This window comes from Lactuca virosa, chromosome 5 (assembly GCF_052849685.1).
Source record: "Lactuca virosa cultivar CGN04683 chromosome 5, Lactuca_virosa_CGN04683_v6, whole genome shotgun sequence".
Lineage (NCBI taxonomy): Eukaryota > Viridiplantae > Streptophyta > Magnoliopsida > Asterales > Asteraceae > Lactuca > Lactuca virosa.
In genome coordinates, this window is record NC_136430.1 from 9,718,869 (window position 1) to 9,735,551 (window position 16,683).

The window sequence follows — 16,683 nt, forward strand, 5'->3', positions numbered from 1 at the left end:
TGGTGGGGGTCCACTCGTCACTGACCGTAAACAGGTTTACGGTCGTAAACGGGTTTACGGCCGTAAACACGTTTACGGTCGTAATCTCACTTAGACCGGAAATGATGATTTTTCGAGATATTCGGGTTTCCGCGCGATTTTTGGTTCCGACTCGTAAATAATTTAATTATAAATAACTAGATTATTTTCTAAGCCAAGAAGTTTGACGGAAAAGTTAACGAATTCGAAATTTTATTAACGGAAATCACAAAACGGAAACGGAAAAAGTTTCGGGTTGTCACAGAGATAGACTTGGAGCACATCAGGAAGAGGAAGGAGGAGGAGGGACAAGTTACTGGGGCTTTGGGGAAGAAGCCCAAGGGATCCGACTCTAGGCCGAAGGGACAGTCGGGTCAGGGCCACTACAGGAAATACGGCAGGACGTATGAGGGGGCTTGCAGGTTGGGATCATCGGGCTGCTACAAGTGCGGCAAGACGGGGCAATTTAGTAGGGATTGTACCGCCCCTGCGCCCACTTTCCAGACATCGGAGTTGCTGTGCTTTCACTGCAACCAGCGAGGCCATAAAAAGGCCAATTGCCCTCAGTTGACAGCAGCAGCGCCAGTGAAGGCGCCAGCTCCAGCGACCCTGCGGATCACTGATGGTCGGCAGGGCAAGACAAAGGCTCCAGTGGTGAGGATCCGAGCCTTCCAGTTGACTACCGAGGAGGCAAGTGCCGCACCCGATGTGGTGACGGGTATGATTTCTTCTCCCTGGCTTTTATTTTATGATAGCTTGTGAAATTGATGTGCCATGTGATATGTCTTGTTTAGGATCATTCCATGTGAACGGTATCCCAGTTCAGGTGTTGTTTGATTCGGGTGCTACCCGATCATTTGTCTCTCTTGCGCTTAGCAAGAGGTTCGCTGAATCGTCGGGCATGTTGGATTGCCCTCTAGAGGTCGAGATAGCCGATGACCGAACAGTACTAGCGTCAGCGGTTTTCAGAGATTGTGTTCTGAGGCTATTCGAGGAGCGCTACCTGGTAGACTTGGTTCCCATTCCGTTGCGTGGGAACAAGGTGATTATAGGCATGGATTGGTTGAGCCCCAACGGGGCGGTGATCGACTGCACGCAGCAGTTGGTTCGGATCAGGACCCCGAATGGGGGAAAGCTGGTGATTCAGGGCGAGAGGCCACAGCGCGGACCAATACTATGTTCAGCAGCGAGGGCTAGGCACTATCTTCATCAAGGTTGCGCTGGGTATGTCGCCTATGTTATGGATACCCGGGAGGCGGGTAAGACGATGGTGAGCGATGTTCCGGTGGTGCGAGATTACGCGGATGTATTCCCAGAGGAGCTGCCTGGGATACCTCCGGAGCGACAGGTGGAGTTCAGGATCGACCTAGTCCCTGGTGCGGCTCTAATAGCCAAGGTACCATATCGGTTGGCTCCTCCCGAGATGCAGGAGTTGTCTACGCAGCTGCAGGAGCTGTTAGACTAGGGATTTATCAGGCCGAGTAGTTCGCCTTGGGGAGCCCCGATCCTGTTTGTCAAGAAGACGGACGGGTCGCATCGCATGTGCATAGATTACTGGCAGCTGAACAAGGTAACGGTGAAGAACCGTTACCCACTTCCGAGGATAGATGATTTGTTCGACCAGCTTCAAGGAGCATCTTGGTTTTCCAAGATAGACTTGCGGTCAGGATTGTTGGATAAGGTGTCTAAGTCCATAACAATATTTGAGATGTACTTGACCCGACCCGGCATGGTCCATTTGGCTTGCACTTCACCCGAACAATTTGTTTGGATAATCTTTTGAGAATAGTATGTTCATTCTTTATTAATATATTATAAGTTATAATATATTAATATTAAATCATATTATTTAATTAGTATTGGTCATAAATTAATTTAGACTTAATTTGGTGATCAAAAAGGTGACTAATTAAATATGGGCTCTTGTATTTTATGTGGTGTGGGCTAATACTCATTTGGAATGGGCTTGGCATGCATGGGACTCCATAGATAGTCCATGGAGCTTTTAACCCATGGATCCTTGGAAAGGAAGAGTCATGGGTATTAGGGTTTACATGGATGTAACCCTAATCCTCCACACTATATAAAGGAGCTTATGATGCTTGAAATGACACTAGTTGTGTGTGAACAAGAGTGGTGGCCTAATTTCTAGAGCACATATATTATTCTCTCAAGGTTCCAAGGTTTGTGGTGATTTGTGATTCCACTTGAGGCATTCACATTATTGGTGCTAGGCTCTCAAACGCCAAGCAATCAATCACTATCAAAAGGTATGTCATTCTTCTAGTATATTATGATTCTAGTTTGCATGTTATGCTAGTTAGGATGTAAACCTTGGAAATTATTATTTGCATGTATTTTAGAGAAAACATAGATCCAAGGTTTATTAGGGTTGCATGTACACTTAGGAGTGTTAGAATGCTCAAAACCCAACAGTGGTATCAGAGCCTAGGCTTGTATTCTTGAATACTTGATGCAAATAGCTGAAAAATGTCGAAAAACTGCATTCTGCACAGCTGACTCGCCGAGTCCCTCATGGAACTCGCCGAGTTCATGCACTCGACGAGTTGGCAGGCCTGAGTGCATATTTTCGAGATTTTGTGTTGGAATTGGTCTAGAATCATTACCTTAAACTTTTTTGGACTTATAGAACCTGTTTTTGATGTGGTAATGATTGTGGTAAACCAATTTCAAGGCTAATATCAAAATTCCAAGTTTTTATATGTGTTCATATGATTCTTGAAATTGTTGATGTGGATGTTCATGTTCATATGAGTTTTGTTAGATCATAGGAATTATTTGCAAATTGTTTGTTAGTTAATTCTTGATCTTAATGTGTTTTAATGGAATTCATAATTTGTCCTCAAGTTATGGAATTCCAAAAGTTTTTCTTTTAAATGTTTTTTAAGAAGTCATGAGTTACATTTTCTTGAAGAGTTTTTTAATAAATGCTTTTATGGACTCCATAACTTGTCCTCAAGTTATGGATATCCAAGAGTCTCTTCATTAAAAGTTTTAAAACACTTAATTAAAACTCATAAGTTATGAATATCCAAGAGTTTTTGAATTGTTCAAAACTTGCCCTCAAGTTTTGGAATTTGTAAAGTCGCACACAAACTTTAATTCCATACCCTAGAGTTTTAAAAGTTAAAATTCAACACTTATACTATTTATAACATTAATGGTTAATTATTATATATATGTATAAGATCAAGTCGTTTTACCGTTAGTAGGCCTCATTCACGAAGCCGGTCTATAAGGGGGGTATAAGGTTGTTGCCTATAAAATGGCAACTTAATGGGTGTCCACTCTCACCCACCGCTTCCTTGACTGGTGGAGGGTCGTTAGCCGAACGGGTTTGACAGGACTATAATTCTCCCTTCATTAAAAGTATTAATGATAAATACTAAGTAACTAAACACTTATTAATTCCCAATCTTAGTTACTTAGGAAAATGTGAATTTGGTGCTAACCCATGAAATTTACACTTTGTACCTTACCAAGTCGTTAGTGGAGCGTGTGTGGTTAACCGGCACACTAACATGGACTAGTAAGAGTGGCGAAGGGTAACTTAATGTTTATCATAGATCGGTGGAGCGTGTGTGGTTAACCGGCACATCGATTAGGTGACAATATTAAGGGTACCAAGTGAATTTGCATGGTTATTCACACCTTGTTTTGTGATCCTCGGCATCTCAGTCACAAAATTTGAGAGGGCACAATCGAGATTGAAACATGCCATTGAAAAGTTCAATGAATCTCAAAAGATCTAGGAGTTTCAAAACCAATTAAAACCTAATAAATTATTTCGTTTTTCATGGTGGAAATTGGTGAATCGTCATTCACCTACCTTCAAATATTTTATAGCTTGGATTACGGCATCCCTCTTCCAAGTTATAAAATATTGTGTTGGGTCCCAGCCTTAATATTTCATATTGGGTGTTATATTAAGGACTAAAAATCAACTAACTTGAATATCTCCCATTGTAGATGTCTGGTTCAGACAACTATGATCTTCCCAAATCTCTTGGAACAAACTTTCTTCTTGAAGATGATGTCCCTCAACATCATGCTTCACTTCCTCCACCTCCTCCATTTATTCTCCCTGACCCACAAGCCCGAAGACTTGAAAGGTTCAAGATCACTCAAGCTCTACTAGAAATGAAACATAAAGATGGAAGACCTGTGTGCACTCATGTCTTAGGAATGAAGTCACACATTGAGAGGTTGAGAATGTTGGGTGTCGTTGTCCCAAGGAAGTTGGCTATTGACTGGGTTCTTCAGTCACTTCCAGAGTCATATAGGGAGTTCATTAAGAACTACTATGTGATAAATCACGACATGACCCTAATAGATCTATCTTATTTGCTTGTTGCTGCTGAGTCAGAAATGATGTGGCGCAATGGTCAAGCAAATATGGGTGGAAGGTCTATTTCTCAAACTTCCATGGACATGGACAATGGTAACATTGGAAGTCCAGAAAAGCTTTCTCTTCCCAATGGAAAGGGATCGGCCTTGGTCAACCCGGTTGACCAAAAGGTAAAGGGAAAGGCTAAGTCTGTGATTGTCTCGTGTACTATTCCCAAAGAGTCTATATGTTTTTATTGTCATGAGAAGGGACATTGGAAGCGAAGCTGCCCTGAATACCTGAAATATTTGAAAGCAAGTAGAGACAAAATGTTTGACTCGGTTTCAGGTAAGTCCACTATCTAACTTTGTTAAAGTTTCTAATTGTTGATTCTTATTACATGATGTGACTAGGTTGCATCTTGATGTTTAGCAGGATCGAGCAAAAGGAAGGTTAAAAGAAGAGTGTGTTGAATCTGATCACGAAGATGGATTTCTATCGCATGGTTCGAGGATCGGATTCTTGAGCTACTACTTAGAAGTTATGATAGATTGCTAGGAAATATGTAATAGCATAGTTTCCATTTAAAGTTGCATTGTAAGGAAAAGTTTTTCCGCATTTTATGAATAAATAAAATTTTGTTTTACTTTATTTTATATCTCCTTGCAATGACATTTATGGAAAATTGATGTTTGTATGTTTCTAGCAATAATGGAAATATGAGTTTGATTCTCTCATTTGTGGTTGTGTCTGAATTTACCAAATGAGGAAAGGTTCTCATCACCCAAGCTTCAATTGGACAGAAACTTGGAATCATACAAGCTGTATTGTATGATGAATGAGAATTTTCATCTTTGTAAAATTGAGACTAATTCATTGATCACATGCATATGTGAGTCAATTGAAGGACTAAGGAATTAGATACACTGGGTGTGTGCTGGTCAAGGTCCACCACAAAGATCGATAAGACTATTCGTCATGATTTACTAAAGTTTAAGTAAATATGGTTGTACCTACAAGTTGTAGTACAATTCTGAAACATTGGAAAAGTTTCAATGTATGGCAGGACGAATGGGAAGAATCAAATTGGGCAGAAAGATAAAAGGTTTCTCAAATCTGAAAAGATGGGAGAGTACTTTAGTATCTTGTTTTATGATCATCTTAATGATTAAGAAACCATGTCACAATTCATCCTCTAAGGACATCTTAGTGCATTTTGTGGCTAAGAAGAGGATTCATGAATTGTTGGAATGATTAAAATCAAAAAGATGAATCATATTTCGTTCCAAAACAACTCTTAGAGTCATACTCCAAGATTGTAACATTGAGTGACATAAAGTAAGGTTTAAAACACTTATCAAATGTAGTGTAAAATGTTTTCTACTCCTGTACATTTGAAATTGGTAAGTTGTGATGTCTTGGATAAGACAAAGACCAACTAAGACCAATTGTGTGAAGTGTTTATCTTGATAAGAATCCGCACTATCCCTTGAATATTTGTTTTGTCAAGGAATGGTCCTTGACTAGGGAAACTTATATGTCAAGAGGACAGTGGGAGTCTTAAAGATCCTGAAAGGATTTTAAGATTTAATCAAGAGTAAAACCTGAGTTTTATCACTAGCACACGACTTAAGGTTTGCAACCTATTAAGTTGACATGATTCTTGTTTCTGTGTCTGTTCCTATTAAGTTGACTATGCATATTGTTGGATTAGTGTCTAAGTCTGTAACTATATTTGGTAAGTACTTGACCCGATTGTGCATGGTCCTTTTGAGTTGCCTTCACCATAGCAACTTGATAGGATGATTTGTTAAGAGAGAAGAGATATTATTTATATATATTATGAGAATAATATATTTAAGAAATAATAATATTATTTGATTAATATAAGTCATATATTAATTGAGAATTAATTTGGTGACTTAAAGCGGTTAGTTGAATAAAGGGCATAAACTGTCAAATGTGTGATAGTTGTATTTTGGGCTATGTATCCTTATGGATATTAGGGTGGACGAAATTTAGGGTTTGGGAACCTTAAATTCGTCCAAGCCTTGTATCTAGAAGGATCTTGGATTGCTTAGGGCCTAAGTCATTCAATTAGGGTTAAAGGAGAAACCCTAATAGCTCATAGTATAAATAGAACCCTTGGGGTGGAGAAATCGGCACTCTTGCAAGCCAAGGAACCCTAGGGCCGATTTCTATCCCTCCTCCCTCTCTCTCAAGATCATCCTCTTTCTAGTTGGTGTTTGTAAGCCATTAGAGGAGTGACAATTGTGACTCTAAGCTCCAAGAAGAAGAAGTATCAAGCAAGTAATTCAAGGTATTCTTCCAGATCTGATTTCATATGATTAGATTCAATATATTACATTAGATCTAGTATTGCAAGTCTTGGATTCAATGCATGTTCAATTAGAGAAACCTAGATCCAAGCAATTAGGGTTTGCATGTGCACATAGGAAAGTTCTTATGGCTCAAACCCATCAGTGGTATCAGAGCTTTGATTGATTTCTATTGAATTGATGCATTGATTGATTGCTTGTTGCTTAAAAAATTCGATTTTTGTGAGACTGCCTGATGAACTCGGCGAGTTCCACTGTGGACTCGGCGAGTAGCTCCAACTCGGCGAGTCCATAGAGGTACTCGGCGAGTTTGAGCGTCAGAAGGAGGAAGTTTCGGGATTTCTTGCTGTTTTTCTTGAGGATACTTGCCTTATCTGTTTTGGGTCATTAAAATCCGATTTTAATAATATATATGAGTATATTCTTGACCTAACAAAAGATAATTACCAATTAGTTGAATAATAATTTCCTTATATGATTATTGTTGATTATTTGAATTGAATTGGTGAATTGTTTTGCAAGTAACATTAAATAAGATCAAATTGAGATAATCTAATTAGTTGATTTTATATTATTTGCTATTTGATCCTTATGTTTTGAAAAAATTCAAGTCTTGTCCTCAAGCTTTGAAATTTATATTTTGTGATTAAATGTTTAATTTGAATAATTTAAATTTCAATCCCTAGAATTTTACAAGTTTAAAATTCAACACTATACTATTATATTATTACAAGCTTAATATATATGTATAATTAAAATGCTAGTCTTACCGTTAGTAGGCCTCATTCACGAAGCCGGTCTATAAGGTGGGTATAAGGTTGCTGCCTATAAAATGGCGCTTAATGGGTGTACATTCACACCCACCGCTTGCTTGACTGGTGGAGGGTCGTTAGCCGAACGGGTAGGATAGGGCAACCTCCTCTCATTAATAAGTATAATGAATCTATATAAAGTAACTAAACATGTTTTATAAAATTCTCAATCTTAGTTACTTTAGGAAAAGTGAATTGATGCAATCCCATGAAATTACACTTTGTACCCTTGCTAAGACATTAATGGAGCGCGTGTGGTTAACCGGTACATTAATTGGGTTCTAAGCAAAGGTGGCAAAGGGTGACTCACTGTTTGTTATAGTTCAATGGAGCGTGTGTGGTTAACCAGCACATTGAATAGGTAATTGTAACAATGAGGGCACCATGTACATTTGCATGGTTATTCACACCCACTTTGTGATCCTCGGCATCCCAGTCACAAACGAGAGGGGCATATCGAGATTTAAACATGCCATTGAAAAGTTCAATGAATCTCAAAGAAATCTAGGAATTCTCAATACATTTAAAACTTAAAGCTTATGTTTTCATGGTGAAGAATTAGTGAATCGTCATTCACTTACCTCCAAATTATTTGCATATTGGATTACGGCATCCCTTTTCTAATGTGTAAATAATGTTGTTGGGTCCTAGCCCTAATTTTCTTTTTGGGTGTTAATTAGGGACTTAATCTAATCAAACTTTGTTTCTTTCTATTTGTAGATGTCTAACATGAACAACGCTACTGCTAGCTCATTTCCCCTAATGAGCCTTTGTCAAAAGGTGACTTTCGATGGAACGAACTTTAGCGAATGGATAAGATACATTCGCACGATCGCGCGTTACGAGGACAAAGAGTATGTTCTCGATGAGAAGCTCGAGAAGGTCAATCCAGAAACTGCTACTCCTGAAGAAATGGCTGTCTTTGAGAACCATGAGCGTGATGCAACGAAGGTCCATTGCATCATGATAGCCACAATGAACTCAGAATTCCAAAAGTCCTATGAGGACATGTATCCTTATGAGATGCATCTAGACTTGATGGAGAGGTATCACCAAAGCGCGAGGCAAGAGCGCTATGAGATCATAACGAATATGATCACTGCTAAAATGGGAAGTGGAGAGTCTCTAACTGTGCACTTGCAAAATATGCAAAGGTGTGTTGATCGTCTTCGCAAGTTGAATGTCAACTTTGGGGAAGATTTGGCTATCGACATTGTTCTTCACTCCTTGCCCTCATGCTACAACCAATTTAGGATGACCTACCACATGAACAAGGAAGAGGTCACCCTAAGCAAACTCCAAGGGCTCCTGAGGACTGCTGAGAGCAACGTAAAGGACAAGTCTGTTGCACCAACTCCCAATCCACCCGTTGCTCCTATTTTGGCTATTGGACAGGGAAGGGGCAAGAAGAGGAAGGCTTTTTCAAAGAACCACCACAAAGGAAAGTCCCAAAATGGTTCCTCTTCTAGTGGGACCAAGGTTAATCCTGCTAAGCCCAACCCAAACCCAAAGGAGGCGGAGTGCCACCATTGCCACAAAATAGGGCATTAGAAGAGAAGCTGCCCGGAATATCTGCAAGCCATCAAGGATGGGAAGATCAAGCCATCTTTCGCAGGGACTAGGAAGAAATAGGGATGTGGAGCTTGGAAGAATAAATCTGATCATGGGAAACAGAAGAACGTCGCCTGTCACCAAGATTGGAGTGTATTCTTTAGAGCTTAGGAATGGTTTGAATTTAGAATTAAATAATTGTTGCTACTCGCCAGATATGGCAAGAAACATCATTTCTTTTCATGGTTTATTTAGACAAGGATTTAGATATTCGTTTAATAATGAGAATGGTTCGATTTATGCTTATCTAAATGGTGTTTTATATTTTGAAGCAATGCCTTGTAATGGAATTTATGAAACTGTTATGGTTGTAGATAACCTAGGAAATGATGTGTTGTGTATGGATTCTTCCAATGGTATGGATAAAGCATCCTTGTGGCATTGTCGTCTTGGACATGTCAACAAGAAGCGCATAGCCCAACTCCAAAAGGATGGAGTGTTGGAGTCGTTCGACCTTAGGGAAGATGACACGTGCGAATCTTGTTTACTTGGAAAGATGACCAAGTCACCCTTCACTGGCACTTGTGCGAGGGGTGAGGGTTTATTGGATCTCATACATACAGATGTATGTGGACCCTTTAGATCCACCACAAGGGATGCAAATCGCTTCTATGTGACTTTCACAGATGATTATAGCAGATATGGGTATATCTACTTAATCAAGCACAAGTCAGAAACCTTTGAAAAGTTCAAAGAGTTTAAACAAGAAGTGGAGAATCAATTGGGCAGGAAAATCAAGATGCTTCGATCTGATCGAGGTGGAGAGTACCTAAGTCTTGAATTCCACGACTACCTCAAGGAATGTGGAATAGTTTCACAATTGACGCCACCTAGGACACCACAATTGAATGGTGTAGCTGAGAGGCGTAATCGAACCTTGCTAGACATGGTTCGTTCCATGATGAGTCGTGCTTCACTACCTATCTCATTCTGGGGGTATGCCTTAGAGACTGCCGCCCATATCCTTAATTTAGTACCCACAAAGAAGGTTGCCAAAACACCTCACGAGATGTGGATAGGGAAAGCTCCCTCGTTGGCACATATCAAGGTTTGGGGCTGTGAAGTTTTCGTAAGACGAGAAACTCACGACAAGCTCGAACCTCGTAGTGAGCGATGTATATTCATCGGCTACCCACAGAAATCCTTTGGATATCTCTTCTATAGGCCGAGTGACAATGTTGTCTTCGTTGCGAGGAGAGGGGTTTTCCGAGAGCGAGAACTCATAAGCCAAGGAGACAGTGGGAGGCAAGTCGATCTTGAAGAGATTCAAGAATCTAGCGATGAAGGAACCTCTAACACTGGCGCTCAACCCGAGGAGGAAACTCCAGTTGAACCAATTGACGAGTCCTTACCTCTTAGACGTTCCGAAAGAGTTAGAGTTCAACCCCAGTTTTATGGTTTTCATATTACTACCGAAGGGGACACGTATATTAGTGATGGTACACTAATAAATCTAGATGAACCTAATAGCTATGAGGAAGCCATGGCAGGCCCAGAGTCTGTGAAATGGAAAGAGGCGATGGACAGCGAGATCCAGTCCATGTATGACAACCAAGTTTGGAATTTGGTTGACAATGTACCAGGTCGTAAGACGGTCGGGTGCAAGTGGATCTTCAAGAAGAAGACCGACGTGGATGGAAACGTGCACACTTATAAGGCGCGATTGGTTGCGAAGGGTTTCACTCAAACTCCTGGAATTGACTACGACGAAACCTTCTCGCCAGTTGCGAAGATAAAGTCTATCAGGGTGATGCTGGCCATTGCTGCATTTCATGACTATGAAATATGGCAAATGGATGTCAAAACCGCTTTCCTTAATGGGAAGTTGGCTGAGGATGTTTACATGGCTCAGCCAGAGGGTTTTGTCAATGTGAAACATCCCAATAGAGTGTGTAAGCTTGAGAAGTCCATTTATGGACTTAAGCAAGCATCTCGCAGATGGAATCTTTGCTTCAATGAGAAAGTCAAAGAGTTTGGTTTTGTACGAAGTGAAGATGAATCATATGTATATGTCAAAGCCAGTGGGAGTATAGTAAGCTTCCTCGTTTTGTATGTCGATGACATACTGCTCATGGGAAACGACATCCCGACTCTGCAGGAGGTTAAGTCCTGGCTCGGGAAGTGTTTCGCTATGAAGGACCTCGGAGAGGCTTCCTATATTTTAGGGATAAGGATAGTGAGAGAACGAAGTAAGAGACTAATAACACTTAGTCAGAATACTTACTTGGATAAAGTACTAAAACGTTTTAGTATGGAAAACTCAAAGAAGGGAGAACTACCGATACAGAGTAATACCAAATTGAGTAAGACTCAAAGCCCTAGTACAGAAGCCGAGATAGCTGAGATGAGCCGAGTACCATATGCTTCCGCAGTTGGCTCAATCATGTACGCTATGACTTGTACTCGCCCTGATGTGGCCTTTGCTTTGAGCATGGTCAGTAGATATCAGGGGAACCCAGGTAGAGCTCATTGGATTGCAGTCAAGAATACACTTAAGTACCTTCGGAGGACCAAGGAATGGTTTTTAGTCCTCGGAGGGAGTGATGACTTAAAGGTGCGAGGGTATAGTGACGCCAGCTTTCAGACCGACAGGGACAACTACCGTTCGCAGTCGGGCTGGGTCTTTAGCCTTAATGGGGGAGCGGTGACTTGGAAAAGTTCCAAGCAAGAAACAATAGCTGATTCAACGTGCGAATCAGAGTACATTGCAGCGAGCGAAGCGTCAAAGGAGGCTATATGGTTGAAGAACTTCATTGGTGATCTTGGAGTTGTGCCTACCATAAAGGAGCCTATGGAAATTTTCTGTGATAATGAAGGAGCGGTTGCCTTGACCAAGGAACCGAGGGATCATGGTAGATCTCGACATATCGACAGAAAATATCATTTTATTAGACATCGAGTAGAAGAAGGACACCTCGTGGTAAAGAGGGTATCGTCAGAGGATTACCCAGCAGATCCGCTTACGAAGGGACTTAGCAGGGTTAAGCATTTGCAGCACGCTAGGAGCATTGGGCTAAAGGACGATATTAGTTTAGATTAGATAGTTTGGAAACGTGTAATAGATAAATGTAATTGACATTTGATGATTAAATAAAGGAGTATTATTTATAAGTAAAGCTACTGTCTTATGTTAATTGTTTAACTATTGTTTCATTTTGCATGTTTTGACTTCCTGAGTAATTAATTATTTGATACTAATCGAATTATTCGAATAGTCCACAGTCGTTCATATGTTGGAAGTAGGTATGAATGAAGACTGTCATGAATTGGTGTGTAGATTGTCTAAAGTGTATTAGACATTGCAAAGGTTTGCTGCAACGTTCATGAGTGCTTATGAACTTGATTTGAGCATTGGAATAAACCCGCACTTGTTGGAATCACTTTATGGAATTTATCACGAGTGATCACAAGATGGTAATATCATATAGTCTTAAAACCTAGATATATGGTTTATTGTTTGTTAATTGGTTATGCATTGATAATGCGCAAACGCATCAGTAACTTGATGTTATAAAATGTATTGTTGTGTGTAATTTGATTAGTGGATAGTAAATGCATATAAGTCGAAGTTTATCTGTTCCTTTTATCCTAAGAGGGTAAAAGCGATATCAGGGCCCCTCGATGATTTGATTTGACTTATGTGTCGGGCCCGGTCAGGACTGAATTGATGTGTTCAATTAAGTTCTATGTCAAGTAAATCTGAGATCGAGAAACAAATTGCAGGACAATAAGTATGACCATGTTCCATGTAATTGTCCGCACGATATCTAGAACAGAGGATTATACGATTCCTTATCTGAAGGATAGGATACTGATAAGATCAGAGTTTGACAGCATCTTTGAGAGCTACGATTGCTAATCGGATTGTGTTTGCATATATAGTTACTAGACTTATCCAAGTGGGAGACTGTTGGATTAGTGTCTAAGGCTGTAACTATATTTGGTAAGTACTTGACCCGATTGTGCATGGTCCTTTTGGGTTGCCTTCACCATAGCAACTTGACAGGATGATTTGTTAAGAGAGAAGAGATATTATTTATATATATTATGAGAATAATATATTTAAGAAATAATAATATTATTTGATTAATATAAGTCATATATTAATTGAGAATTAATTTGGTGACTTAAAGAGGTTAGTTGAATAAAGGGCATAAACTGTCAAATGTGTGATAGTTGTATTTTGGGCTATGTATCCTTATGGATATTAGGGTGGACGAAATTTAGGGTTTGGGAACCTTAAATTCGTCCAAGCCTTGTATCTAGAAGGATCTTGGATTGCTTAGGGCCTAAGTCATTCAATTAGGGTTAAAGGAGAAACCCTAATAGCTCATAGTATAAATAGAACCCTTGGGGTGGAGAAATCGGCACTCTTGCAAGCCAAGGAACCCTAGGGCCGATTTCTATCCCTCCTCCCTCTCTCTCAAGATCATCCTCTTGCTAGTTGGTGTTTGTAAGCCATTAGTGGAGTGACAATTGTGACTCTAAGCTCCAAGAAGAAGAAGTATCAAGCAAGTAATTCAAGGTATTCTTCCAGATCTGATTTCATATGATTAGATTCAATATATTACATTAGATCTAGTATTGCAAGTCTTGGATTCAATGCATGTTCAATTAGAGAAACCTAGATCCAAGCAATTAGGGTTTGCATGTGCACATAGGAAAGTTCTTATGGCTCAAACCCATCACATATGAGTTCTGTTAGTTCTAAACTGTGTGCATAACAGCTTGGAAGCATTGGTGGGCCTTGTGCTACCAGGTGACAAGAAATTAAGATTGAACAAGTTCAATCCATGTAAGGCTGAATTTGTCACTAACCTTGTCTTGTGATTATGGTTTTGACAAATTCACATGGATAGAAACTCATACACTATAAAATCTAAGCGTCATAAGGTTTCTCTCCGATTCATGAAAATGATGGTGAGGAAACGCTTTCACTAAGTAGATTTTAAGTAGATAGCAATTGTGATGTTTGCATTCTCAAAGTCGTTAGTGGAGCGTGTGTGGTTAACCGGCACATTAACATGGACTTGTGAGAAATGGCAAACAGGTCTAAACATTATGATTACGGCATCCCTCTTCATAATTGTTTAGACACAAATGTGAGCTATCTAAGGAAAGATGTATGAGTCTGAGAAGCTTAGATAAAGTTTTGTCGAAGCATCTCGTGTCAGAAGTCTGAACTTTGGTGATGAAAGTCAATAAAGTATTGATTTCTAGAAGTCGATTTCAGAGTACATGTCAAAGCTAGTGGGAGCATAATCGTTGTGCTTAATAATTATTATGCTAGTGGGAGCATAATCAGTTATGATGAGTATTGTTAATTATAGAAAACAAGAATTTCACTTGGAAAAGGTTGTTTTGCTATAATTAAGGGAGAGAAGATTATACTTCATTTCAATCCTAAAAATTTTAGATTGAGATTTTAATCATCATTAGTCAAAGACATATATATGAGTTTTATGTTGGAATGGTTCATCATAAGGAAATTCTATATATATTGCGTTCTCAAATTCGATTATGATTACGGCATCCCTCTTCATAGTCGATTTTTGAAAACATGGCAAATAAAAATATTGTAGCAAAAGACTGATCTAGTATCAGGTCTTTATGTGAGACATCATGAATCGTGTCCCATATGCTTCGGGTATAGGATCGGTCACATGTGCTATAATATTTATCCGTTCTAAAATTTTTCAAAATGCTTAGAGCATTAAGAAGGGAAAAGTCTAGAATTGGATAAGACTAAAATGATTAAGCAATTGTCGAGGACAATCTAAGGTTCACCAAAGATTGGTTGCTAAGGGACAGTTGGAAGTATAGTGTTAAATTTTGGAAGGACCATATGGATATATTCTGAAAAGAGGTAGCTCTTGTTCAGATATGATAACCAAAATGGGAATATGGAAATTTTCCATATTGGGAGTTGGATATTAAGAATCTATGAGAAAGTTAGAAACTTTTATGCAAGAAGGATGTTCAAAGCAATGTACTTTGAATATGAGACTTCGTTTCCATGGAATTGATCTCCTTTGGAATCCTCTGTAATGACTGATGACAAGGTTTTGGTGACCTTGTGCATAATCATTACGAGAGGATCAGTGCATATAAGTTTAAAATCTAACAGATTTTTGGTAAATGGTAAGAATTAGGAATTCTCACATTTACAATAACGATTTGGGATTGTGAAATGAGCATCATTGGAATCATGTTCAATTGATCTATTTCACAAAGTAAAGATCATAGACAAACATAGTGTGCATACTTGGAGTATGGCATAACTATTGTTTAGAAAAACAAAGTGTACATGCTAGAAGCATGGGACAACTATTGTTTTTATTCAAGTATTAAGTTGATTATTTGAAACATTATACAATGAATAATATGTAATCAATATGGTGATAAATAAAAGGTGGTTTTATTTATATTCAAAAGGGTTCTGAGACCATATTGGATTCGATTATTATTGTGTTTCACTTTGCATGTTTTGACTTCCATAATAACTAGGTTATTCTTTCCGAATGATTAAGTTATTCAAACCATCCACAGTCGGTCATATGTTGGAAGTAGATATGAATCAAGACTGTCATGAGTTGGTTTTAGAGGTCTAAGATGTTGGACATGGCTACAACACTCATGAGTGCTCATAAGTTATGAGTATTGGATTCAACCCACGCTCACTTGCATCACTTCATGGAATTTATCTCGAGTGATCGTGAGACGGTAATATCATATAAGTCTTCAAACCTAGAGATATGAGTTGTTGCCTATGAGTTGGTTGTGCATTGATTGCACGTAAACGCATCAGTAACTTGATGTTATAAAACGTGCCTTTGTGTATAATTCAACAAGTAGTAGAAACAAGTATATGAGTCGAAGTTTATCTGTTCCTTCTAGTCCTTGGAGGGTTAGAAGCGATATCTGGGCCCCTCGATGATTTTGTTTTGACCTATGTACCGGGCCCGGTCAGAACTAAATTGATATGTTCAATTAAGTTCTTTGTCAAACAAATCGGAAATCGGGAAACAAACTGCTGGACAATAAGTAAGACATTGTTCCATGTATTTGTCCGGCTGATATCATGAGAGCAGAGGATTATATGATCACTTATCTAAAATGGCGCTTCATAGTTCAACAGGGTTAGAGAGCTACGATTGTCGGTTGGTTCCTGAAGTCATATATGCAAATATGTTATTAGACTCATCCAAGTGGGAGACTGTTGGATAAGGTGTCTAAGTCCATAACAATATTTGAAATGTACTTGACCCGACCCGGCATGGTCCATTTGGGTTGCACTTCACCCGAACAATTTGTTTGGATAATCTTTTGAGAATAGTATGTTCATGCTTTATTAATATATTATAAGTTATAATATATTAATATTAAATCATATTATTTAATTAGTATTGGTCATAAATTAATTTAGAATTAATTTGGTGATCAAAAAGGTGACTAATTAAATATGGGCTCTTGTATTTTATGTAGTGTGGGCTAATACTCATTTGGAATGGGCTTGGCATGCATGGGAGTCCATGGATAGTCCATGGAGCTTTTA